The sequence below is a fragment of the Erythrolamprus reginae genome, chromosome 5, assembly GCF_031021105.1.
Source record: "Erythrolamprus reginae isolate rEryReg1 chromosome 5, rEryReg1.hap1, whole genome shotgun sequence".
In the NCBI taxonomy this organism is placed as follows: domain Eukaryota; kingdom Metazoa; phylum Chordata; class Lepidosauria; order Squamata; family Dipsadidae; genus Erythrolamprus; species Erythrolamprus reginae.
This window is the reverse complement of record NC_091954.1, coordinates 75,159,163-75,185,077: the sequence shown is the minus strand read 5'-3', so window position 1 is coordinate 75,185,077 and position 25,915 is coordinate 75,159,163. Positions and strand designations below refer to the sequence as shown.

The window sequence follows — 25,915 nt, the reverse complement described above, 5'->3', positions numbered from 1 at the left end:
TTCTCGGGTGAGAGGTGGGGAGAGCCCGTTGCTGAACCTCGTTTGGCATCGCCTCTGTTGGAATGGGCAGGGTCGCTATCAAAACCCAAGGCGGGATCCAAGGGAAGGAGGGGAGGGGGGCGAGGCCGAGAAGGGAGGTGCTGTTTGGTGTAGCTTTGATGATGAAGGATAAAACGTGACCATTCAGAAGATGCTCCCCGGTTGCAATTAAACACAACCCGCGAAAACCGCTTAGCTGGCTTGCGCCCTGATTGATGCAACAGGGTAGGAAAACTTGGGGAGGTTTTTAGAGACCTTCCCTAAACTGGATCTCTGATGATTATTCACGAGGGGGGGAAGGGGGCTTTATTCTGGGAACAGCAGAAGGAACGTCGAAATCCCCTTCCTTTTTGTTTAGAGCGGCGGGGATCCACCTTGCGGATCTCCCCCCCGTTACCCGCCTTCATCCGCGATGAAAATGACGGATGAGATTAACTGGAAAAGAAGCGTTTGGCGACCCCTTTCTCTCTCCCCCCCCCTCCTCTCCCCCTCCTTCTCAGAAGGCGATTTTCTTCTTGCGCGCTGATCTTCTCCCAGCTGGTGGCTTTGCGGGAGCTCTTTATTTAAGAAATTGGTTAGATGCAAGGGAGGAGCCTTGGCTAGCCGCTAAAGCAGAAGGCGAGCCCTCTCGAGTCTCGTCGCCGTCTACGGCGGCTTTATTGCAGGCAATTAGGCGAGAAGGAGAAGGAGGAGGGGCAGCGACGTTTATAAAAAAGACACTTAAAGTGGAATCTTGGCTGTTTTTTCCCCTTGCAACCCTCTTCCAAAAACAAATAGATTAGCTTTTGGCAACGGGCATTTTCTGCAGTTAAAGTAGGGAGGAAACTCTTGAGCTGGGCAGGAGAAAAGGACAGATATATATATATTTAAAAAAAAACACTAGGAAGGAACACTACATCTCCCCCGAATTTGTTGGAGCAGGAAAAGGAGTGGGGTGCCTAGAAAAATAGTCTGGCATGTCATGAAGAAGTCTGACATCTTCATGGTAGCTTGAAAGAGCCAAAGTTGTTTGTGTGTCTGCTTTTGTTCTTTGACTTGTGCAAGTGAAGACAGTACAGTTTACACAGTTTGAAAATTAAAAGAAATAATAAACATGAGAATGCCTCAGTGGAGGGAATGCATCTAGGATCGGGGATAGCAAGGTTGGCAGGGCCATTAAATAGGGTTGGATTGCAAAATGTACCCAGGGTGTTCATTAATGGCTCCTCATTAAGTTGTAGAATGATAGCCAGTGAGGTTGCGCAAGTCCTCGGAGAGGGGCGGCATACAAATCAAATCAATCAATCAATCAATAAATAAATAAATAAACAAACAAACAAATAAATAAACAAATAAATAAAAATGTTTAGCTATGGATCTTCTTTTGGCTTTTGGAAGAAAAAAAATCACTTCAAAGATAAGGCAGAGGTACGTATATCAAATGTACGTCAATCAAATTTGCAGGCAAAATGGATCAGAATAGTTCATGCTACAAAAGGTAGCAGTAGAATCCAAAATTGTCTTGATAGCAGCAGCACTTGCAGGGATGGGCAAAGGGGCCAGGCTGGCATCAGCAGCGTGGCACTGTTGTGATGCAAGCACCACCTTCTGTGTACATCACAACATTGCATGCATGGCCCAAGGGACAAACTTTGCAATGGGGGTTCTCACCATCACTCCACTAATGGCAATGAGTTTCTTTGAATACCGCTTCTTGGTCAATTAGAGAAATGGATGAGCAATAAATACCGTAGTTGAAATGTAATGGAAAGAAATGCAAGTTTTGTACAAATCAAAGCAAAGGTGTAAGACGTGATGTTTGGAGCAGTCATAAATAAAGGAGAGGCTATATATCATATGTGCCCAAAACCTAATCGTATGTGAATGAGCAGCGTAATTTACCGCAAAAAGGACAAATGTTATAGTAGGATGATTCATTGAAATCACCTGTTGAGATGGGCCAACATATAAATTGGAAAAATAAGTTGCAATTGTTCTGTTTTATGTTCTGTATTTTTTTTTGTTTTATCCCATGTTAGTCTTCTGCCTTCATATGGAATCCAGTTCTGGACAACAGATGGGTACATGTTCAGGAAAGGTGGTCAGGATGATCAGGAATTAAAAACTAAACTTACAAATAGAGGCTAAAAGAATTTGAAATGTTTAGCAAGGGCATGATCACACTCTTCAAAATACCTGAAAGGATCTTATGTAGAATGTGACCAAATAGAAGAGATAGACTGGTGGATTTCAGTTACAAGTAGCCAACCTTTATTGCAGGGGTCCCCAACCACCGGGCCACGGACCAGTACCGGGCCGCGGGGCATGTTGCACCGGTCCGTGGAGTCAGCAGCTGCCGGCCCTCATGCTGCCACCCCCTCCCTCCAGCACTTCGCCTCCCGCCGGGCAAGAGGCCTCGGGAGGCAGGTTCTGCCGGCCACAGGACGATGGATGGGACAGAGGGGCGGGAAGGACCGAGAGGCTCAAGCCTCTTTTGGCTTCTGCCGCGGGGCGCTTTTGCGTTTTTGGCTGGGGGGAGGCAGGAGGGCCAGCCTGACCCCTTCTCTCCATCGCTTAGCTCCCGCTGGGCAAGAGGGCTTGGGAGGCAGGTTCTGCCGGCCACAGGACGATGGCGGGAAAGAGGGGCGGGGAGGACCAGCACACCCATGCTTAATCCCGCCCCCAACCACGCCCCTTTCCGCCCCCACTGGGCCATAGAAAAATTGTCTTGCTGAAACTGGTCCCTGGTGAAAAAAACGTTGGGGACCACTGCTTTATTGAATGTCAGGCCAACAAATCCTGGTAATTGTAGGAGCTATTCAAATAGTGGAATTAATTACCCATAAAAGAGAAAGATTGATATGTAATCCTCCACTGGAGATATTCAGGGAAATGCCTGAATCACCATCTACTCTGGATTCTTTCATGTGGATTCCTGCACTGAAAAACAAAAGGGATTTAATGATTGAAATGGCCTCTCTCATGTTTCTGATTTTAGGTAGCACAGTTTTTGCAACAGTGTTGTTCCCTTACTGCACCAAGTACTTTTGACATTTAAAAGTTTCTTTTCAAATCAGGCTTGTAACCTTTCGGACTATATTCTGAAATACCTATGTTAATTTATAAAAAGGCATGCTTAGATTTTCATAATTGATCTTGACGAACCTTTCCGAAATTTGATTTTTTAAAATTGCAAACAACTCCAGTAAGTTACTGATAGGGCAATAAGTCTGCTTCTCACTTGTCCTTGTATTCTGAAGGCTATTTGCACATAAGCTATGCCCTGCAAAAATAACCTAATCACGTCCTGATACTCTTTAAGGTATAGAAAGCAGTCTCAAATTATGAATGGTTGCAGCTAATTTTCTCCTTATCCCCCCATAATCTCCCCCTTTTGGAAAGCTCAAGGGTGTGGAATTAAGTTAAGCCCAGAGCAGACAGTTTAAATCATTCCTAGCAACCATGGTGAAAGTGTTTTAAATCTTGATAGAGCGATGGGGGAGAGGAAGAAGGGATAAACTGGGAGTGGTGAGGGTTGGTTGTGTTGCATAGTTTTTGCAATATCTGCACCTTTGTTTGGGACCCAGGGTGGCTTCAGGATTATGGGATAGTTGGAATGCCTTTGTAAGAAATAAGAGAAGGAGAGGAAACAACCAGAGCATGCGGTTAGAATATTATGCTGGCATGACTGAACTTGTGGCAGAAAAGTATCTCTTTGGAACTGAAATGTTAGAATAAGTGATTTTTGTGAGTGTGTGTGTAATATGCATTGCTTCTTAAACGTTTTGATAGTTCTTAAGGAATTTCAAAATATAGTTCATCAGTTTTGCTTGGACTTTTCAAATAATGTTTTGTTAAAATTTGATGAAATATTTTAAACATTAAAGAAGATTTTAAAACCATGGACTTATTCAGGCATACATAGAATTTTTGGTATTTCTTTGTGCACTGGATGTGTGAAGAACTACAGCTGTCAGGTGAGAAAGATCAGGTCCATATGTAATGGTCCAATTAAACTGATTTATTGCTAAAAAGCCTACGCATGGAATTCTTCTCAATGGTTAGTGCCTACTTGGAGATAGATAAGGGTGAAAAGAATTGGGATGGGTGTGTGTGTGATGGACTGAGTTTGCTTGTGGCTAGTTTGGATTCTAGGCTTGTTTTTCTCTTAACTCTGTCCCCAGGTTTTGCCACTCATACATCAACTGAGAAATCCTTTTTTTTGTAAATATATAATGAAAAGGCTTGTACCATTGCGGTTTGGAACACATTATAAAGTATAAAATGGCCTAATGGATCTATGCTTGTCTTCATGAGCCCAAACACTGATGATTCCAACTCAACTGATAGGAAGTTAGAGAAGATGAAGGTCTAACAAACTGGGAGTTCAGGAAGGCTGTTCTGTTTTTCAGTGCTAAAGAAATTAACCCTTTGTCTCAATTCTCATAGCATCTAAATTTATGAGGACATGAAAATGAAATCTTTCAGCAGGGTACTTCAGTTTTCAAAGGAAACACAGATTTTTTTAAAAAAAAAGTTGTGCAAAGGAAAAAATAATAATGGCAAAACAGAGTACAAATTGATTCAGAATCTCAACCATATAATGAATCAGACATTGCCCTGTTTGCTTTGTTAATGAATTTTTGGTGTCCTTTCTATAAAAGTAATCTCAGTGACCTGCTGTTTTATAATAATACAATATTTATTTATTTATTTATTTATATATTCATTCATTCATTCATTCATTCATTTGATTTTTATGCTGGCCTTCTCCTTAGGCTCAGGGTGGCTTACAACATGTTAGCAATAGCACTTTTTAACAGAGCCAGCATATTACCACCACAATCTGGATCCTCATTTTACCCACCTCAGAAGGATGGAAGGCCGAGTCAACCTTGAGCTGGTGATGAGATTTGAACCGCTGACCTACAAATCTACAGTCAGCATCAGTGGCCTGCAGTACATCATTCTACCTGCTGCGCCATCCTGGCTCAATATGACAGTATCTATTTAAAGTAGTTTAAAACTGACCTCCAATACCAGAGTCCACTGGAATTGGGCAGCCAATGCAAAATAGCAAGACTGCTTTCAGATCAATTACAAAACAACAATAAGGAAATCCATATTTTCATAACTTGACACCTAAATGCTAGCAAAATAATCTTATAACTGTCTAGTTACAAAAAAAAGTATATAGTCCAGGCATCTGTTTTCTACGCTTTGTATTTGTATCTTGAGTTATATTAGCAATAGGGCCCCCAGCATGACTTCCTTGAGGATGGGAATGAACGGGCAGTTTGAATTCTGATTAAAACAAACCAGAAGCCAATAAAAATTGCGTAATATAAACTCTTTGACAGATGGATCTCTATGTGAACTTTGGGCTCGTCTTCCAGACTTTGCCAAGTAATCCACAGGAATATTCTGGAACCTTCAAGGTTTACGGATCCCATTTATTTCATAATATAATGTTAGGATTTTATTTGACTAATTTCTTTGTATAAGTTACTGTACAAATAAATTACTGTACAAATAAGTTACTGTTTTGCCTTTATTTTTTTTAAATAATGAACTCTGACAGCATGAAATATTAAACCACTTTTCTTAAAGAAAAACATTTCACTTGAATTAATATGGATGTGTTGCATGGTTTTTAATTGTTGGGGTTTTAGATATCTTTCTCTTTTAATATTAGATTTATTGCAATGTTATATTGTCTTTGATTATTGTTGTGAGCTGCCCCGAGTCTTCGGAGAGGGGCGGCATACAAATCTAATAAATTATTATTATTATTATTATTATTATTATTATTATTATTATTATTATTATTACTATTATTACTATTATTACTATTATTACTATTATTATTATTATTATTATTATTATTATGTCCTGTTTGCCTCTATGTGGTGATCTTTGTGATTTCATACGTACAGTCTGTTCTTGATGTTGCAGCCACTTTCATATCCTTTTAAGAGATTCTTAATTAGTCCATTAGTTCAACCTTTCCATGTAAAAGAAGATGCATGGAAAGAGTTCCCAAACCTTCAGTGTTTCTTGGAAAACAAAGGAGGGGACATACAGTAAGTCCTTCATCAGATTCTGCCATGAAGTACTATGCTACTATTCGCTATTTGACAAAATATTGTAATTTGGATTTGGATGTAATTCTCACAAGCTTTTTCCATTTGGCAGCTTCTCCCTGCTGTGACATGCCTTGTGTCTCCATTGCTCTCCAGAATTATAATATGGACAATCATCTAAAATGATTGAGCCTTCCCTTTCTTCTCCCCATCAATAACTTATCTATTCCCATAGACCCGCGATGGCGAACCTTTTTTTCCTTGGGGGCTGAAAAAGCGTGGGCATGCATTATTGTGTATGCACAAGTGCCCACATTCATAATTCAATGCCTCGGGAAGGTGAAAACAGCTTCCCACACCCCCTGCAGGCTCTCTGGAGGGCGAAAATGGCCTGTTTACCAACTTCTGGTGGGCCCAGTAGGTTCGTGTTTCGCCCTCCCCAGGCTCCAAAGACTTGCACTGGTTGCCGATCAGTTTCCTGTCACAATTCAAAGTGTTGGTTATGACCTATAAAGCCCTACATGGCATTGGACCAGAATATCTCTGGGACCGCCTTCTGCTGCACGAATCCCAGCGACTGGTTAGGTCCCACAGAGTTGGCCTTCTCTGGGTTCCGTCGACTAAACGATGTCGTCTGGCGGGACCCAGGGGAAGAGCCTTCTCTGTGGTGGCCCCGACCCTCTGGAACCAGCTCCCCCCAGAGATTAGGATTGCCCCCACCCTCCTTGCCTTTCGGAAACTCCTTAAAACCCACCTCTGCTGTCAGGCATGGGGGAATTGAAACATCTCCCCCTTGCCCATGTAGTTTCTGTGTATGATTCGACTGTGTGCTTGTTTTTTTATATATTGGGGTTTCTTTTGGATTTTTTAACTTAAAACTGTAATTTAGATTGCTAAATATTAGATTTGTTACTATGTATTGTTTACCATTGTTGTGAGCCGCCCCGAGTCTATGGAGAGGGGCGGCATATAAATCCAATAAATCTAATCTAATCTAATCTTTCCCCTATCCTCCCAGAAGCTCTGTGGAAACACGTTGTAGCTGAGCTAGGGCAACAGCTCATGTGCCAGCAAATAGGACTCCGCATGCCACCTGTGGCACCTGTGCCATAGGTTCGCCATCACTGCTATAGACATTCCAACTTGGAACATTTCATAGCATGTAACTTTCAGAATGTGTTTTAATCTCCCACTCGTCAACGTTTCTTTGTGAAACACGGATGTATCAATTCTACCCTACAAGCGAGTTAGTACAGTAGGTGGCATTTCATTCATCTGGCTAGCCGGTTTCCAAAGATTTTGTGTTTGTATCTTTTGGGAGAAAAGTATGAAGTTAATCTTTTGCAGATTTGCTAGATGTGGGAGCAGCGAGACTATCTTTTTTGCAGAAAATGGCCGTCACTTTTGCTTTGGCATTCATTCATTCATTCATTCATTCATTCATTCATTCGTCCAATACACAAATACATAGGAAGAAAAATAGACATGTAGTAATATATATAAGGGTAAAGTGAACTTAGAGGAGAGGATATATGAAAGAAAGAAAATATATATGATAAGTGATAGAAAGGAAAGACAATTGGACAGAGGATGAAAGGCACACCAGTGCACTTATGTACGCCCCTTACTGGCCTCTTAGGAACCTGGAGAGATCAATTGTGGGGGTTAGGGGTTGACACAATTGAGTCCGGTAATGAGTTCCACGCTTCGATAACTCGATTGTTGAAATCATATTTTTTACAGTCAAGTTTGGAGCGGTTCATATTAAGTTTGAATCTGTTGCGTGCTCTTGTGTTGTTGCGGTTGAAGCTGAAGTAGTCATTGACCGGTAGGACGTTGCAGCATATGATCTTGTGGGCAATACTCAAATCGTGTTTTAGGCGCCGCAGTTCTAGGCTTTCTAGGCCAAGGATTGTTAGTCTATTTTCGTAGGATATTTTTGAGTCTTCACTTTATCATTTCTGAAATATGATGAATATAAGTGCTTGACAGCGAATTGTGAGTTTTATCTATACATAAATAAAAATAAAATAATAATGCAAGTGGCCTTTGTTAATGATTAGCTAGTTTTTTAAAACTTGTGTGCATTCATTAGATACATGAATGGAGTGGGATGATCCGGTAGTGCAAGAAATTGAGAGGTTCTCTTTCTTGAGGGGAATTATGTGTGCTCAGATATCAGAGAATGGCATCTTAACATGAATGCAGAAGATATGTCTCAGTTTGGCGGGAGCAAAAATTAACACCGTATGCTGAATAAGTGTTCCATGGTTCAACTGTGTCATATTGGATTAGATGTACAACAATAGACTGGTAGTAAAAAGGCAGTCAGAAATGGAGTGTATTGAAGGTTACGCTAAAAAGCTTAAGTAACATATGAGCTGGTTGTCGAGAAGAGTGCACTGGTGGGAACTCATCCATCACCCTATGCTGCTATGTTTTGTTTGGATTTGACATTGCTTATTGCATTAACTCTGCCATTATGGTCTATAAACCATGGTTTATGACAGTCCTGAAGATGAAGACAACAATTGTAGTTGATTTAGTATTTTCTCAGCATCAATCACTGATTGGCTGTAATGTGCTTCTGCAGGCTGATGGGGTGCTGAGGTTCTATGTGATCATAGGGAAATCAGGAATGTATCGTACTAAATGTTTGAATAAGGTGTCCAGAATATAGTGGCCGTGATTTTAAAATCTGCAGTGCTTGCAATTGAACTAATGTGCTCTGAGTGTTGTATGTTTGGGGTCTTGGAAATGCTGAAAAATGGTAAATGAAGAATTCTTGGGTTCTTGTGGATCCTTGAATAATAGAATTCCATGTGATATTTTTTGCCTGTGAAGCCCTATGGACATGTGGTTTTTTAGAAAGTAACCAATGTGAAATATTGAATTCACCATGATTTTCTTTGAGAAGACTTTATAAAATAACAAATGTATAGCTTGATCTTTGTGAAATCCAGATACATATCAGTTGATCTTTGGCTTTTTTGTACTTTTCCGACTTTGTGATAATATTTAGATAACTTAAATAGATTAAACCAAGAACAAATTGGGTTTGGTATTGAGTATTTTGCACCTTTTTAAATTTGTACACAGGGTTTTACACTCAAAATTTAGTATAGTTACCTATGAAAATAAGTAAAAATCTGCAGTGGAAATAGCCCTTGTTATGTATACTCCCTTGCAGCTTGAGTAACGTTCAGATTTGGAAGATGAGTGGGATTTAGAGATCGTAAATTTCCCTCTTCTACCAAGAGTTAGCAATGTTAGGGAAGACCATGGAGCTAATGACATACACATGAGTTCGGATGACTCAAATGGGGGAGATGATAGATGGATGGATGCTCGTTTCAGATGCTTCCAGAGATGCTTGGAAGAAAGTGGGAGGAGATGTTAGAGTGAGTAATTAATCAATTACCTCACATCTGGGTGTAAAATGGAAGAGAAGTTGAATTCATTCAATCTTGCAATCTAAAGATGGTTGCATCCAGGACTTGCTCCTGAGCGTAAGCTATCATGTGTGATTTATTACTTGCTTTTTTTATAACTCCTGGCTAGCCCTGGTTAGCCCATACATTTTAGAATGACTTGTGGAATGTCTTTATGCTACTGCCAAGCTTATCTTCTTAATTCCTGAGATAGAGATGAGGAGAGAAGAAAACTGCATGCAAAGTTGATGTGTTAAAAGGAGAAATAAAGAGGATGTGTTTTACAACGAGATGCATTGAGAAATCATTTATTCCAAGTATTATCTGCATGAGCCTGAAATCAGAACAGCCCTCAGATGTATCTATGATCAGAAAATCTGTGAAAGGGGGATCAGAGATCGTTGAATGATTTCAGAAAATTTGTAGGTAAGTTGTTATTAGTCTTTCATGCAGAAACAAGGTGACCTATTTTCACCCAAAAGGTAAAGTCCTACAAATGTTGTATAGGCAAAGAAGCTTTCCACCATTCAATGAAACAACCTTTCCCCCTTAGGCTTCAGCATTAGAGCTTTTATTTTTATTTTTTAAATGCATTAATTTTATTAGTATTATTCTGCAGACTAAGTTAGAGGACTATTTAGTTTTAAAAAAAACCCCATGTGGATTGTTGTAACACATGCAAAATAAATATTTCAGTTGATAAATCCTGTGGTATTTAAATCATGCTATAAATTAATAATTTAAATTGTTCTGGTTTGTATCATTACAATATTATTTCCTCACCATTCTTCTACTACCTACCTACCTTTCTGTACAGCTGCCTTATGCAGATATTGACTGGCTGTACAGTTGCACAGATGAAATCCTGCTTACTCAGGAAATGGCAGTATTAGTCAAAAGTATTGTGATGGGAGAATTTAGAGAAATAAAACAAGCAGTCATAGAAAGCGCTCAGGCGGTAATAGTCTTGGGTTGGAAGGATGCGACAAAATGGACAATGCAAAATTGGTACCGGTACATGGTGGACCACATTCAATTTGAGATTATGGACAAAAGGATGAATTTGGTTAATGAAACTGACTTGCGACAACTGGTGGGACGATGGGACAAGGCAAGACGATACATGAATAGAATCCGAGACCAAGCTACAAGAAACAAATTGTAATCACTTTATAGTATGTAAATAGATATTTTGCTCTTGGGTTAAAATGATTTATACAAGAAACATCCCTAATTGGTGGTGGGATACGAATGTTTGTCTGGTGGTGGGCACAATCACTGGGCACTTGTTATATGTTGTGTGTGTGTTTTATATTATAAAATCAATAAAAATATATTTAAAAAAAAAACAGATGAAATCCTGCTTAGGCAACTAATTCAACTCTAGAAACTAAAAAGTTGCCCAATCCCATCCTAGTTATTGAGCCAGATAACTAGGTATAAATATCCATATGTTTTGTGTCCCTTCCTTAGCCTTTCACGACTTTGCAATGGATATGGCAAGCAGCAACGCTGTGATGACTAATTTTGATTGGGAGGCTAATAGTAGCTATCTCTTGCTATTGGATTGTAATTCTGAAAGACTGGCTGTCACCTTTGCAGAAGAGCCACGGAGCTGTCAGCCGGTCAGGAAGCTCAAACGGAGATGGGGAATCCCAATAGGGAATTCCATGGGCGAAACTTTGACATCATGGAGATGTCCTTCCTGGCCAGCCGAAACGTGGACTCCAGGAAGGATGTCTCCGTGACATCAAAGCTCCGCACATGGAATTCCCTATTGGGATTCCCCACCTCCGTTTCAGCCTCCCGACCGGCCGATAGCTCCGCGGCTCTTCTGCAAAGGTGACAGGTGGGCGGCGGCGCTTCTCAGCAGCCTCCCAAACCCGAAAGACAAACCCGAACTTTTGTCGAACTTCCGGGTCGGCATTCGGGAGAATGGCGAGAAGCCCCCCTGGCTGTTTCAAAAGGTGACAGCTGGATGGTGGTGCTTCTTGGCCGAACCCGAATGCCGAACCTGAACTTTTGCCGAACTTCTGGGTTCGGCGTTCGCGACAGCGAGTTCATAAGGCAAAAAAAGTTCATAAGAAGAGGCACAAAAATCCCAAATGTCGGGTTCATATCTCGAAAAGTTTGTAAGACGAGGGGTTCCTATCACAAGGTACTACTGTAATTGCAACCTTCAAAATCCATTGCCTTCAAGTATTCTAATACAATTTACAAAATTTTCCCCACTTTCTCTGAAAGATCTCCAGTCAGTTTCCCACCATCTTTCATTTTGCCTCTGAAACTTATCAGACAGACTTAAAATGAGGCCATGCAAATGGCTCACATGTGTCTTTCACCATAGACTTCAGCTTTAAAACTCTGCACTTTTAAAGGAGCCTCCTTAACTTTTTTGCTGAACAGTGCTGGGAATAGTAAGGCGGAGTGCAGATGGAGTAATCTTCAGTAGCATCTGGGTTATTTTCATATAGCCTGAAGAAATAATGGAGCAGTTGAGCATGAGCTAAGTCCTCTGATATGCTTGGCTTCCATTGTCATCTCTTAAAATTACGGTCCTAAATTATGCCTTTGTAAAGTTTAAAAGACTTTGAAATGTAGGAGAATTTTACCAGCCTCTAAACATTAGTGCATATTTTGTTAAATGTTTGTTACCTGGGGCACAGTTCCCCTTCTTTCTCTTTGAATGAAAATTGAAGGCCTTTTCACTCCTGAGCAGGAAAATGATATTATATAATTTGTTGATAATACAGAGACATGGCTCACAAGGAAACAAATACATGTACTAATTGTAGGCATAAAATCTTTCTCCTGCAACCATTTGTGATCAATGTGCAATTGTCCCCTGAATGGCATTGGGTTGAGAGAAGACAAATGGAATTTATATATAAGAAACTGATTCACCAGAGGTTAAGCACCTTCTAAATTTATTATACCTCCAGTTTTCTTGTGGGATGCTTTAATTCCATACATTTCTCAGTATTAATCTCTGTACTAGCCAAGGAGAAATTTGATTCTCCTTCAGTTCTGCCAGAGAGCTCCCAAAAGGATCCCTTATGTTTTCAGCCCCAGATACATACCAGACTCCCAAATTAGCTAAGAGATCTAAGTGTTGCGACTGCTTTGAAGTAAATCCAAGGGGATCTCATGTTATAAATTCTAGGTGATGCTTCCAAGTGCTTGAGGAAATAGCACAGCTGGTATTTTCACCAATTCTCTTTAAAAAAAAAACAATTTGAATTACTATTGTGTACCAAGCCTAAGCTATTTATGTTGTTTCCATTTCCAGCCTAGCATCACTGAATATTTGAAAGGAGTGGAAGAAAACAGATTTTTTTAAAAAAAATCCATAGAATTTATCCCTTCATAATGCAATGTTTTATTGGAAGGAATGGGGAACAAAAGAAGTCAAAGTTATTTAACCTGGGATACAAAGAAGCACTCAGTTGCTGTGTCCTAGTATGAAAAATGGAACAATGGAAAGGTGCTATTTTTCCTTGGCTATGATCTACGACTCATACTGTATGGAACATTGTTCTGGTTTCTGGTAGAACTTTAGCTATTACAAATAACTCTTACTAAATGCAGTATTTCATAAACAAAGAAACTCCATTTTTATTTCTCTTCCCTTCCGTATTCAAACTACAGTTCATACTGGCACATTCCTCTTCCTCCCCGTTATCTTTCTTAAATTGCATTCCTCATACATTCCTCCCAGTCTTCTCCATTTAACAAGATTTATGTACTCACAGCATGATTCACGAACAGCAGAAATGACTGTAAAATAGCACAGAATGCATTTGCTTGCTTGGGAGCTGAACGGAAAAAAACTTTCATTTTAGCCTTACAACATTGAAACTCCACCTTTCTTCCCCACTGACCCCCTGACATACCAAATACAGTACAGTATTTAACCCATTACTCCCTTTAATATCTTCTTCCAAATACCTGTTCTTTACGTTTTTGGACCCTTCTGAATTTAGGATTGACCCAGCGAACGTCTGATTCTTCCTCACTAGATTCTGGACTCATAGCCACATCCTGTGGCTGGCCTCCCAATTGTTCTACTACCTGTAACCCTGGGCCCACCACTAATTCATAAACACTATCTGTATCAGAGTCCTCAATTTGTTCATCATCCTCCAACTGACCAGGAGTATGTACAACAGAGCATTATATGCTATTACGTGCTGCAAATACTGAAAGAGAATATTTTTCCTGGCATTCAGTAATAAGACTCTTGCTATGCTGCTTATGAAATGATGCAAATTAATATGCAGATATTTGTTCTCCAACTGCTGCCACTAGTAATGTAATGGAAGGAGAAAGGAGAGTGATGCTGCAGGATTTTTTTACACAACAGGAGAAACAGCATCATTAACAGAGTGGCAAGTAAAGTATTGTACCTTCTTTGCCCTGGAATGTGAATACAATTTGTTTTTTTTAAAAGATGCATCAGCTTTTTTGCTGGACATATATCTATTATCAATTCTTCCTTATCCCAAATTCACTCAGTAAGTTTTATCATAAAAACAATATGGATACATCACAGCTGTTCTATCTCAGCTTTTACCACAAATAGTAGGACCACAATATTGCTTGAGAAAGCTGAGATAGAAGCAGCAGTGAATTATTTATTTATCAAATTTCTTACCTGCCTATTTCCTTCATGGAGGAGCTCTATATAATATATTAAATATATAGTTATACAATTACATAGGTGTGTGTGTGTGCGTATGCATATAAAATATTATAATTATATATTTAATATATTAAAGAAGGCCTTTCAGGTGTTTGGGAAAGATTAGAAATACAAGGCTGAAAACTAAGAAAGTAATTAAGAGATTAAATATTTTCCTTTGATGGAAATTCTATTTCTTACATTGTAATGCTTTTCAATGATACAGTAACCCTTATGGGCAGTGTTCCCTCTAATTTTTTTGGGGGGTGGGCGGACAAGTATAGTATCTGAGCGGCAGTCCCTTCGGGACTGGGCGGCACAGAAATAATAAATAAATAAACCAACAAACAAACAAACAAACAAACAAAACACCCACCCTGTTTTGCCTCAGAGAATTTCAAAATAAAATACTGTACTGTGTGTCTATAACAGTGAGCTCATAATCGGGCAACTCTATCAATATCAAAAGGCCACTTAAATAGTTGAGCTAGTTTCAAACTAGATTTTGATTTTCTTTCTCTCTTCCTTACTCCCATTCTTTTTCTTTCTCTTTTCCTTCCTCTCTTTTTTTCTATCTGTTTCTCTCTCTTCCTCTCTCTCCCCTTCCCTCTCACTCTTTCCCTCTCTGCTTCTGGGCAGGTTTGGAAAATTCTGAGTTGATGATGATTTTTAAGTGAGCGATTGCTCACTGCTCAGCTTAGAGGGAACTATGCTTATGGGAATATTTTTTGGGTGGCATTTCTTATTAAATGCTGAAGCATGTATTTCAAGATAGAAGGGCTGCTAAAATCAGTAATTTTTTTTGCAGATTAATCTTATTCAATTAAATCCACAATGAAACATATTCCCATACTTATTAGATTAGATTAGAGTCTTGTTTATTGCAGTGGAGTAGTACTGTGTTATGTTTTTGTGATCTGTCTATCAGTCAATCACAAATGTACTTAATTTAGGAAAGTTGAGAAAAATAAAATCAACAACGGGTATAACATTTTATTTGTTTTTAGTTGCAAGTAGGGGTAGAGCTGTAGAAGGAGGCCTTTTCTTAACAAAATTCAAATAAGATAGGAAATGGGGAAAAACATCCGACTTCAGGCATGGCTTATTAATATTTTATGGTGTGTTTCTTCTGGTATACAATGGTCATGGATTGTCATCATTTAAAAAGCTGTCATTCAGTTCTATAAGACATAAACAACAGCACAGCAATATCACAGCCTCTTTATACCTTTTGGCATTTTAGACTCTGAATCTGCCGGTCCTCTCTAGCATTAGATTAGCACTGTCCTGAAAACATATAGTTCTGATGCTCATGTAGCCTGTTGGTGACCATGAAGGATCTGAGATGAAAAATGAATGCACAAGTGGAGTTGACACTCCATCTGTGATACTCATTTACCAAATAAAAGAGCTTTTTAATGCACTTTCACACCTGTGCTGAAAAAACCCAGAAGGAAAACTAGAATAGTAAATAAAACGAAAGGTGTCAGTAAAGGAGTGATAATATACATTTAACAGATAATCTATTCTATACTATAAAGATGTTATATAATGTTTATTCCAATTTCAAAAAATGAAAAATGGGAAAATGGGGATGCAATGGGTTAGACAATAACAAGAAGTAATAATAAATAAATAATAGTTATAAATAAATGAAAGTACTTGGTCCAGATGGAAAGACAGCTGTTTACTATACAACATTTACAAAAGCTACACCAAGCCTATAACTGCCAGAATGAATGGATTTTGATAAATTGGGGGGGAAAAACCAATGCAGAAAAAGTCAGAATTTTAATAATACAAAAATGAGAATGAGATTGAGAATTCTCTCTCTCAATTGGCCAATAAAGAATTCTATTCTATTCTATTCCATTCCATTCCATTCCATTCCATTCTATTCTCCATCCCATCCCATCCCATCCCTCCTTCCCTCCATCTATCTAAACAGTAATATAGTTCTAATAAGCTATAGTCCTGCATGCATGTTTGCAATGCATATTTTGATAACAAAATTATATGCAAAAAAGCATTTTGTTTTCAAATAAAAAACTAATGATATGTGGAATGACTGAGACTTATAAATTACATATAACATAAAAAATTAGTGGTGATAGTCAACTGTTAAAAAGCATTTGACAAAGGTGAATAAACTTTTTTGGGGATGGGGGGATGTTTGATGCCTTAGAAAAATGTTCTTTAACTTGGAATTATCCAATGAATTAGAACTACAGTTTTTAGAATTTGCAATTTGTCTTGGCAGTGAATTGTAGGCTAAAATTTCAATATAATTAACGTGCAGTTGAGTAAACTGCCCCATAAGCTGTTCATTTTGGTACTTTACAGAATAGAGTAAAATCTGAATATCCAAGCTTGAAATGAAATGCATAGTTAAAGGCTAGAATAAGTTGCATAATTTCAAAATATTATTGTTAAATGCTTTGTGTTGAAATAAAAATGATAGCCATTAAAGTGCAAGACCAAGATTAAGGAGATTGACAGTCAAATCCCTCTGATGAAGATTGCTGCATGATTTCTTAATTTAAATTGACCTTATGTTACAAAGTTATAAAATGAAATTAAAGAATATAGTAGAAATATAAATGTCACAAATAATTCTGAATTATATTAAAACACATAATTATATATTTAATATATTATATAGTTCCACTATGGAGAAGATGGGTGAGATAGATAGATAGATAGATAGATAGATAGATAGATAGATAGATAGATAGAAATATAACATAACATAACATAACATAACATAATTTATTTATTTGTTTGTTTGTTTATCTATTTATCTATATATCTATTTATTTATCTATTTATCTATTTATCTATCTATCTATCTATCTATCTATCTATCTATCTATCTATCTATCTATCTATCTATCTATTTATTTATTTATTTATTAGATTTGTATGCCGCCCCTCTCCGAAGACTCAGAACGGCTCACAACAAGCAATATACAGAGTACAAATCCAATATTTAAAAAGTATTTAAAACCCTTTGAATAAAAAACAATCATACAACCCAAATAGATCATACACAAATCATAATAGCTGAGGGATATATCAATTTCCCCATGCCTGGTGACATAGGTGGGTTTTCAGGAGCTTACAAAAGGCAAGGAGAGTGAGGGCAGTCCTAATCTCCGGGGGGGGGGGAGTTGATTCTAGAGGGCTGGGGCTGCCAGACAGCATTGCTTAGTCGATGGGACCCAGAGAAGGCCAACTCTGTGGGACCTAATCGGTCACTGGGATTCGTGCGGCAGAAGACAGTCCCAGAGGTAGCCTGGTCCAATGCCATGCAGGGCTTTATAGGTCATAACCAACACTTTGAATTGTGACTGGAAACTGATCAGCAGCCAGTGCAAGCCACGGAGTGTTGATGAGACATGAGCGTACCTAGGGAAGTCCATGATTGCTCTCGCAGCCACATTCTGCACGATCTGAAGTTTCTGAACATTTTTCAAACGTAGCCTCATGTAGAGGCTGTTGCAGTAGTTGAATCTCGAGGTGATGAGAGCATGAGTGACTGTGAGCAGTGACTCCCTGTCCAGATAGGGCTGCAACTGGTACACCAGGCGAACCTGGGCAAACACACAGCACAGCTGAAAGATGGTGCTCTAATGTTAGCTGTGGATCGAGGAGGACGCCGAAGGTGTGGACTCTCTCTGAGGGAGTCAATAGCCCCCCCCCCCAGGCTAATAGACAGACTGATAGAATTGTCCTTTGGAGGCAAAACCCACAGCCACTCCGTCTTGTCAGGGTTCAGTTTGACATAACATAACATAACATAAAATTCTGGCACTCATTTCTTAATAATGAAATAAATGGCTCCCTGTCTTTTAGATTGTTCTTTATGAAAGAGGAGTACCAATTTTCTATATCCATTGATGCGGTTGCCATTTACTAGATTCGGGTATCATGGATTGAATATTGAACCTATATTTTGTCAATGGATCATGGCTCTTTCCTAGGAATATACAATCTGAACAATTTTGGATATGGCTTACAGTCTACCTCCAAAAGTAAACACCTAATTATAATTTTATGATAATAGAAGAAGCCTATTAATTACAGGGAGTAAAATCCAATTTTATTTTTCTGTCTGGCTTCTATCAATGCACTTGAACTGCAAGTCTTGGCATACTATTCAAAGAATGGCTCTCAAACTAAATAAACCGATGCAATTTTGCTTTAGGTTTTACTATGCTATTTAACTTACCTGAATATGAGTTGACTCAAGCGTTTGAAAAAGTGAAGTAAAACTGTTTATAATAAATGAATCTTATATTATAAAATTTCTAAGCTTTGTAGTCTCTATATCTGTTCCACATTTCAGGATAATTTTTGGAAACTAGGATTGAAGAAAGTGGATAGAATTTCTAGTCATGCAAAGAATAAGGTTTCCACGGGTGAGGGAATCTAAAGGTTAAAAGTACTGGTATTAGCAGGTTGAGATTTGTGAAATAGAACATTAATGGTTAATCTGGACAGTATGTGATGGATGCATTTATAGATTGAGTGTAGTACAGGAATTTTATCTAGCCTAACAGTATGAGGAAGGTGTGAGCAAATCAATTAATTACAAGCTCACAATGTGACAATGTGTCATCTTTCAGGCAAATAAACTTGAGCAAGTGTGAAACAAAGGTATATTCTTCAGCTTGCTAAATAAACTTTCGCAAGTTCTCAATGTGAGTGATTGCAACTTTCAGCATGGCTAATTTTTCAACAATACACATAATTGAAAAATACTAAGAAAAAATGGACAAGCAGGAAAGGGTTTAGCCCTCTTATTTTATATTTATGAATTACCCAAGAAGATCCTTTGCTCAATGTTTATTACCATTCATTTTCCTTGTGGTAAGAAATTCTGTCACTTCTGTCACATAGCCCCTACAGTTGCTTGATGAGCACAAAATATCAAACTTCCTTTGACTGAAAACTTAAGTTTCAATTTCCTGTGCAGCTTCACCATTTCATAAAGACAAGCTAATGATACATCTGAGTCTTTCATATACCCTCCACGACCTTTCCCTGCCCGAACACTATCTTTTAATTTTTGGAAAATTCATGCCACTTTGTCCTTGGAGTAATTTGGAATTTGGGCATTTGTCCCATGTTTAAATTGCTAGTCTAATAACAAAACTCCAGAAAACATGTGGATCTTTTTTTTTTTTGCTCCTGAGTGGCAGACCTAAAATATTTTGCTGCCAAGACAGAATGGCAAATGTTGCATCCTGTTAAGGTGCTGAATATCTAAAAACAGCCAAATTATTTTGGCAGATGAGATAGTAAATCCCCACATGGGTCTCTCTCTTCATCCTCTCCAAGTAAAGAAGCCATAGTAGTGATGTCTTCAAATTGGGTGAGAAGAGAGCCACATTTTTGTTTTATTTTCTTAAAGCCATAAGAAATATCTAGCAGTTCAGCTTTTCACACTCAGATATCCTCCATATGGACTAGATTTTTGGAAGATGTTTTATATACATAGTGAGATATAGATTTTTTTTTAAATGCATATTTTCCCTACATAGCAAATTGCTGATATTAAAAATGAATCACAATATTTTATTTACTTTCCACAAGTGACTGTTACCTGTAGTTTTTTTTAGCAATCCTGCAGTATCTAATATCTGATTAAGGATTAGAGTAAATTACTAATGGTATTCTAAAAGTTGTCACTATTATTTTGTTGCGAGTCACCCCGAGTCTTCGGAGAGGGGCGGCATGCAAATCAAATAAATTATTATTATTATTATTATTATTATTATTATTATTATTATTATTATTATTATTATTTTGCATTGCTGGTGCAGGTGTTAAAGTCTTTCCTATGCATTGGGATTTTGACAGAGTTCACCGGACATTATTTGAATAATATAGTGTGTGCAGTAGCAAGGGCAAAGGCATGGAAAAACAGAATGATTTTAGGAATTGGTAACAAACCACATGTCATCTTCCCAGTTGTATCATATAGCCTTTCCTGCAGCAGAATTAGCAAGAGAGTGAATTATCATAGGAAGTTGCCTTGGGCTGGGTTATCTAACTTAAATTATTTACATTGGATTTCTCTATTTGATGTATTGGAGTAGAAGTCTCATTATTCCCAGTCAGTATACTATGGAGTTGCTAATATATTTGGAGAATGCCATGTTGAAAAGAATTGACCGGTACTGAATGGTAGCAGCTTTTCAAGTTTCTGAAGAAAGTCTTTTCCTTGATTTGAGTTGTCAGGCACTGGACTGTGGAGCTTTATATGCAAATATAAATGCAAATGTTTCATCAATAGACAAGTTTTTATTCAATGCATTTCCTCCCCTCTTGCTTGATTCATGGAGACAACATCTGCATTTAGCTCTGGATAAGGCAAATTTAATTTTGGGGATAAGTTTGCAAGAACTCTAGGTTTGCAAATCTTATATAGAAAGCCTTTTAAATAATGGTTACGTAAATTTTATAACATTCCATCAATTGCACCCACAATAATATAACTTATTTCCCTTCATTTGCCCTACATTCCTGTCTTTAAAATCATCATCAGAATTTAATTCACATTTCATAATATATATCATCATATGCCAATCTTATTTAAAAACCTTATAACATAATTAATTATACAGAATTAATAATATTGGTGCAATTGAATCTTTCTAATTTTGTTCTGGTTGCAAAATGAACTAGAAAAGATCTCAAAATTCTGTTTGGCCACATCATTCACCAGCGCAACTTCTAATTCCTTTCTTTACCTTTCCAGCACAGTTCTTAGTTCTCTTCCCAGGTAATTCCATGCTGCTTCAATCCTTTCATTGCGGTGTCGGCACCATGGCTTTTGTTGACTAAGGCATGGCAGCCTAGTCGATTTTGCATTGTTGCTGGTGGAGGTCAAGAGGGTATGCCTGGGGGGGGGTATGCTGATCCCAAACCAGGCTCCTGACAGCGACCCCTATTTCACCTCCCCTCCAGTGAGGATTTGGCCTGGTTCCATAGGAGCCAGGAACTCCGGGTGGTGGGGATTTGGGGATTCTCCATGGGTGAAGGGGAACTCCATGCTGCCGTGGCCATTGGCCCCGCCCCTCTCCTGCATCAAAATTATTAATTAATCATGGTATAAGGTTTTTATATATTACAAAAAAATAAAATTAAATTTTGAAGATGAATTTAGAAAGGAAAAAGGGAGGTAAATTATATAATAGTAGGTGAAATTATTGGAATATTATAAAATTTGTATAAAATTTGTATAATTATTATTTTAAAAGGTTTTCATATAAGACTTGTATAATTTACAAACTTGATTTAATGTTGAAGAAAGTTTGATAATTAGTGGAATTCTGTATACCGGGAAGTTATCCAATGGATGGATTTGTAGCAGTAAGGTTAAATTTTATTTAAATATTGAGACAAATTTAAACTAAAAGAAATTGTGTAATAAAGGTGAGAAGAGAACTTGAAAAGGTAAAAGAGATTAAAAATTTAGGGCATTTAGAGATGAATTAATTAAAATAAAGTAGGTAAAGTTAAAAATTAAAGAAGAAGTGTGGACCAAAAATAGAAAAAGGATGGATTTGAAGGATATGTATGAAATGAAGTACAAATGAAAATGAATATGTTTGGAAGATATGCAATATTGATTAAACGAGAAAAAAATGGAAAATTAAATGTAGTAGACCCAGGCAACAAAAAAAGGCAGTAAAGGAGGCAGCATTATAATAGTAGTAATATACCTAGGGAAAAATACAATATATGTATAAATATGGGAGGTGGGATGTAAATATAAATCTAAGAGTAGCACCAATTATTAAATGAAATTAGGAATTTGTGTTACCTGCCTATCAACCAAAAATGAATTATGATTAGATTTACTCATGGAAGGGATAAGAAGGAGGAAGAGGAAGGAGAAATGGAATGGGTAAGGAGGAGAGAAGGTAAGTAGGAAAGAGGAAGAGAAGGGAAAAGAAGGTAGAGGGAAGGTAGGGCAAGATGGAGGGGAGTAATAAGAAATATTGGAGGAAAATAGAGAGGTGATAAAAGTACAAAAGATGCAAAATTAGGATGTTTGCTTATGATATATTGGATAGAAATGGATAATTATACATATTTCAATATGATTTGTGGCACATATATGGAAATGCATGTGGAGATGGAAAAAAATATTTTAATAAAAGAAGTCTAGGTTAGTTGAAAAAGTGATAAGAATAATAAAAAAAAACCTATTGTAGAGATCTGTGCCTAGGTGCCAAAATGAAAAGAAGGGAGAGGGGAATGCTTGCTCTATTTAATACAGTGTTCCCTTGACTTTTGCGGGGGATGCGTTCCAAGACCGCCCGCGAAAGTCAAATTTCCGCAAAGTAGAGATGCAGAAATAATTACACTATTTTTGGCCATGAACAGTATCACAGGACATCCCCTAACACTTTAAACCCCTAAATTACAATTTCCTATTCCCTTAACAACCTTTAGATTATTACTCACCATTATTAATGGTACTCACCATTGAAGAAGATTCTTAATGATCCTGATATTTATTAACATAATTATTTATTAACAATAATTTGGCGATGACGTATGACATCACAGGTGGACAAACCATGGGGTAGAAAAAACGCGAAGTATTTTTTAATTAATATTTTTTGAAAAACCGTGGTATAGACTTTTCGCGAATGTTGGTCCTGCGAAAGTCAAGGGAACACTATACACAATATTGAGCCCATCATGCTTACAGAACTAAGCAAAAAAATATAGTTCCTAATGGATATGGATGGTGACTGTGAAGGGTTTTTGGGGAGCAGTTGAAACCTGTAACTTTCTGCTTGTTACTGTTTTGGTAGCCTGTTTTGCTGGCAGTAATACAATATTCATGGGAGTCTTGAGGCGAAATCTCAGTGCATCATAATGAAAACATGCCAGTTAGTGTCAATTTGTGCCTGCCAATAAAACACAAAGAGAAAAGCATCTGTTCAGCTGAAGAAAGGGCTAATGATAAACACAATTGCCATCCCTGCCTTAAATAATTGAACAAGAATACCACTGAATATTTCATTTTGTTGATATTTAGTTAGTGCAAGCCCCAGTCCTATTTCAGACGCAAAATATCCATATAAGAAATAATGGGGCAGTGGGAGAAGAAAAGGCAAGAGAGAGAGAGAGAGATGCTTCAAAGGAGGCATTTTTTTAAATAGCCTACCAGGGATTTTCATTAATCAGTTGTTAGCTAAAATTGGTTAATGAGCTGAGCTCAATTAATAAGCAGAGACATTGAAACTTGATGTGGGTAAATAATTATAGCTTTTGTCTACAAAGCCACTAACCCCGGGTGACCCAATTATGAGAATTCATGTGTTCTCATATTATTTTTATAAGTTGGCTGAACAAAGCTTTTCAGTTACAAAGTGATAAGAGTGGGTGGTTATTTCTTTGATAATATCTGAGAAGGACCTGGATTCTGTCTCTGTGAGATAATTACCTGAACATCTTTTTCATCTTGATGACTTTCTCATAGGCGTGAACATGCACACACACATAAAATATGAGCCTGGGCAATAATCATGGTAAAGGAGATTACTTGGGTGAAATAGAGCAGAGGTCCCCAACCTTTTTAGCACTAGGGACCGGCTTTAAGTTAGACGAGTTTTCCACGGCCCGGTGGGGGGGGGGGCTTTGGTCATATGGGGGTGGGGTTATGGAGGGGTGGAGCTTAGTGACGCAGCCCTCCACACTTCTCCACAGGGCGGGGAGAATGAGGAGGCTCCTTTGGCGGCTGGGGGCTGCCTGGCTTTGTGATTTTGGCTGGGGGGGGGACTTAGAAAGGTCCTACTTCTCCCCCCCCAGCCAAAAACTCAAAGCCTATCTGCTGGATACGGGCGATGAGCGGGACGAGCGGCGCCGAAGCCGGTGGCTGTGGCAGCTGCTGCAAGAGGCTCTCCGCTCTCGGGAGAGTTTAACAACAGAGGCTCTTTGGCTGCCCGGGGCGCGCATGGGCGCACACACGCACACACAAAAACATAACCCCGTAGATGGGAAAAGGCTGGATTCTTTCTCCCCATCTCTTCCATTCAAGGGAGGCTTCAATAGACTCAGCCACCAAACAATAATAATAATAAAATCAGCGAGCGCCAACCATAACCCCCCTTCTTTATTTCTCAAAGCTCGAGCGGTTCTTTTCTCCTCACTCCAGAAACTTGGCGATCACGCCCCACCGCCGCCGCATCCTCCGTTTCCCCCAACGGCAAGCAATCTAAACGCGGGAAGGGCATTCCAGCGCTTCCCTTCAGCCTCAGAAGCCCCCTCGACGCTTGGTGGGCTGGCGTAGCTATGAACGGGCATCCCCCCGCAAGCGGGGCGGCTGCTGTTCTCTTTTGACCCTCGCCTGGAGAAAAACATGAAGAGAAAGATTCACTTTTCGGCGCGCGTTACGATCCGAGATCTTGCAAGTGGGGGCACCCGCTTCGGATGAACTGTGGCGGCTGGAGGGATGGTTATGAGGGGAGCGAGCGAGGAGAAGAAGACGGGAAAAGGTCTCCAGGTGGCCCCGCTTGGCTCCGTCTCCCTCCACGCAGGATGGGCTTTGGGTCTCCGACGCCCTCGCCCGTTCCCTCAGGAGCGATGAGTGGGACGAGCGGCGCGGAAGCCTCTTGCAGCAGCTGCCACAGCCACCGGCTTTGGCGCCGCTCGTCCCGCTCATCGCCCGTATCCAGCAGATAGGCTTTGAGTTTTTGGCTGGGGGGGGGGAGAAGTAGGACCTTCCTAACTCCCCCCCAGCCAAAATCACAAAGCCAGGCAGCCCCCAGCCGCCAAAGGAGCCTCCTGATTCTCCCCGCCCTGCCCGACGCCCCACCCTGTCCTGCATAATGTCCTCTGCCGGGAGGGCAGCGGCGCCGCGGACCGGCTGGAAAACCCCAACGGCCCAGTCCCGGTCCGCGGACCGGCGGTTGGGGACCTCTGAAATAGAGTGATAAATTGGGTGTTTTCAGCAGTACGATAGAATGTAGGTTTTGACAGATTCTACATCACCACAGAATAGGTGTCAAAAATTACATCAGGTGATGAAAGTGTTAGAAAATTTAATAAATGCAAAATAAAGTCTTGGTTCATTCAAGATCTCATTGGAAAAATATCTGGCAATGATCAAGAATGATAGTAGACCTATTCCTACATAACTCTCAAAAAACACTTTTGCCATTGTGTTTTTTTTTACATTTGCCCCCTTTCCCTTCCTTTTTATAGTACTACATTTTCTCTTTCAAATAATGCTCTGATCTTCATCAATTTGATCCTAGGCACTATACAACTTTGAAAGCCAAGGCAGAAGGTTCTAAAACTAAATATATCTATTTAGCTGCTATGGCTGGCCATAGTTTTAAAGTAGCTCTCCACTCTGAAGATTTAACTGTGAAAGGAAGTGGCTCCATAATTCTAATTGTAAGACTGGCCCTAGCACTCTGCTTTTCTCATGAATAACAGCAGCACATGCTCATCAGGCACATTGGCCAATAGATGTGAATTATCCTTCAAAATAGAACTGGAAAGGGCTTTGAAGGTCTTCTAGTCCAGACACCTTACTCAAGCAGGAAACCCTATACCTTTTCAGATAGGTGGCTGTCCAGTCTCTTCTTAACAACCTCCAGTGATGAAGCACCTACAATTTTTGATGACAAGCTGTTACATTGGTTAATTGTTCTCACTGTTAGGAAGTT

At 39.0% G+C, this 25,915-nt stretch overlaps 1 protein-coding gene across 11 annotated transcripts in view; it reads left to right on the top strand.

Annotated features, from left to right (window-relative positions):
* The window catches only part of EPHB1 (EPH receptor B1), a 476,084-nt gene that overhangs the window by 1,849 nt on the left and 448,320 nt on the right, over positions 1–25,915 (top strand). The window contains exon 1 of one of the 11 annotated variants that reach the window (XM_070753148.1): positions 945–1,024. The exons of the other annotated variants lie outside the window; for them this stretch is intronic. The gene's annotated coding sequence lies outside the window, so the exon portion shown is untranslated. Of the gene's footprint in view, positions 1–944; positions 1,025–25,915 lie in introns of those variants that run through there. 11 annotated transcript variants of the gene reach the window in all.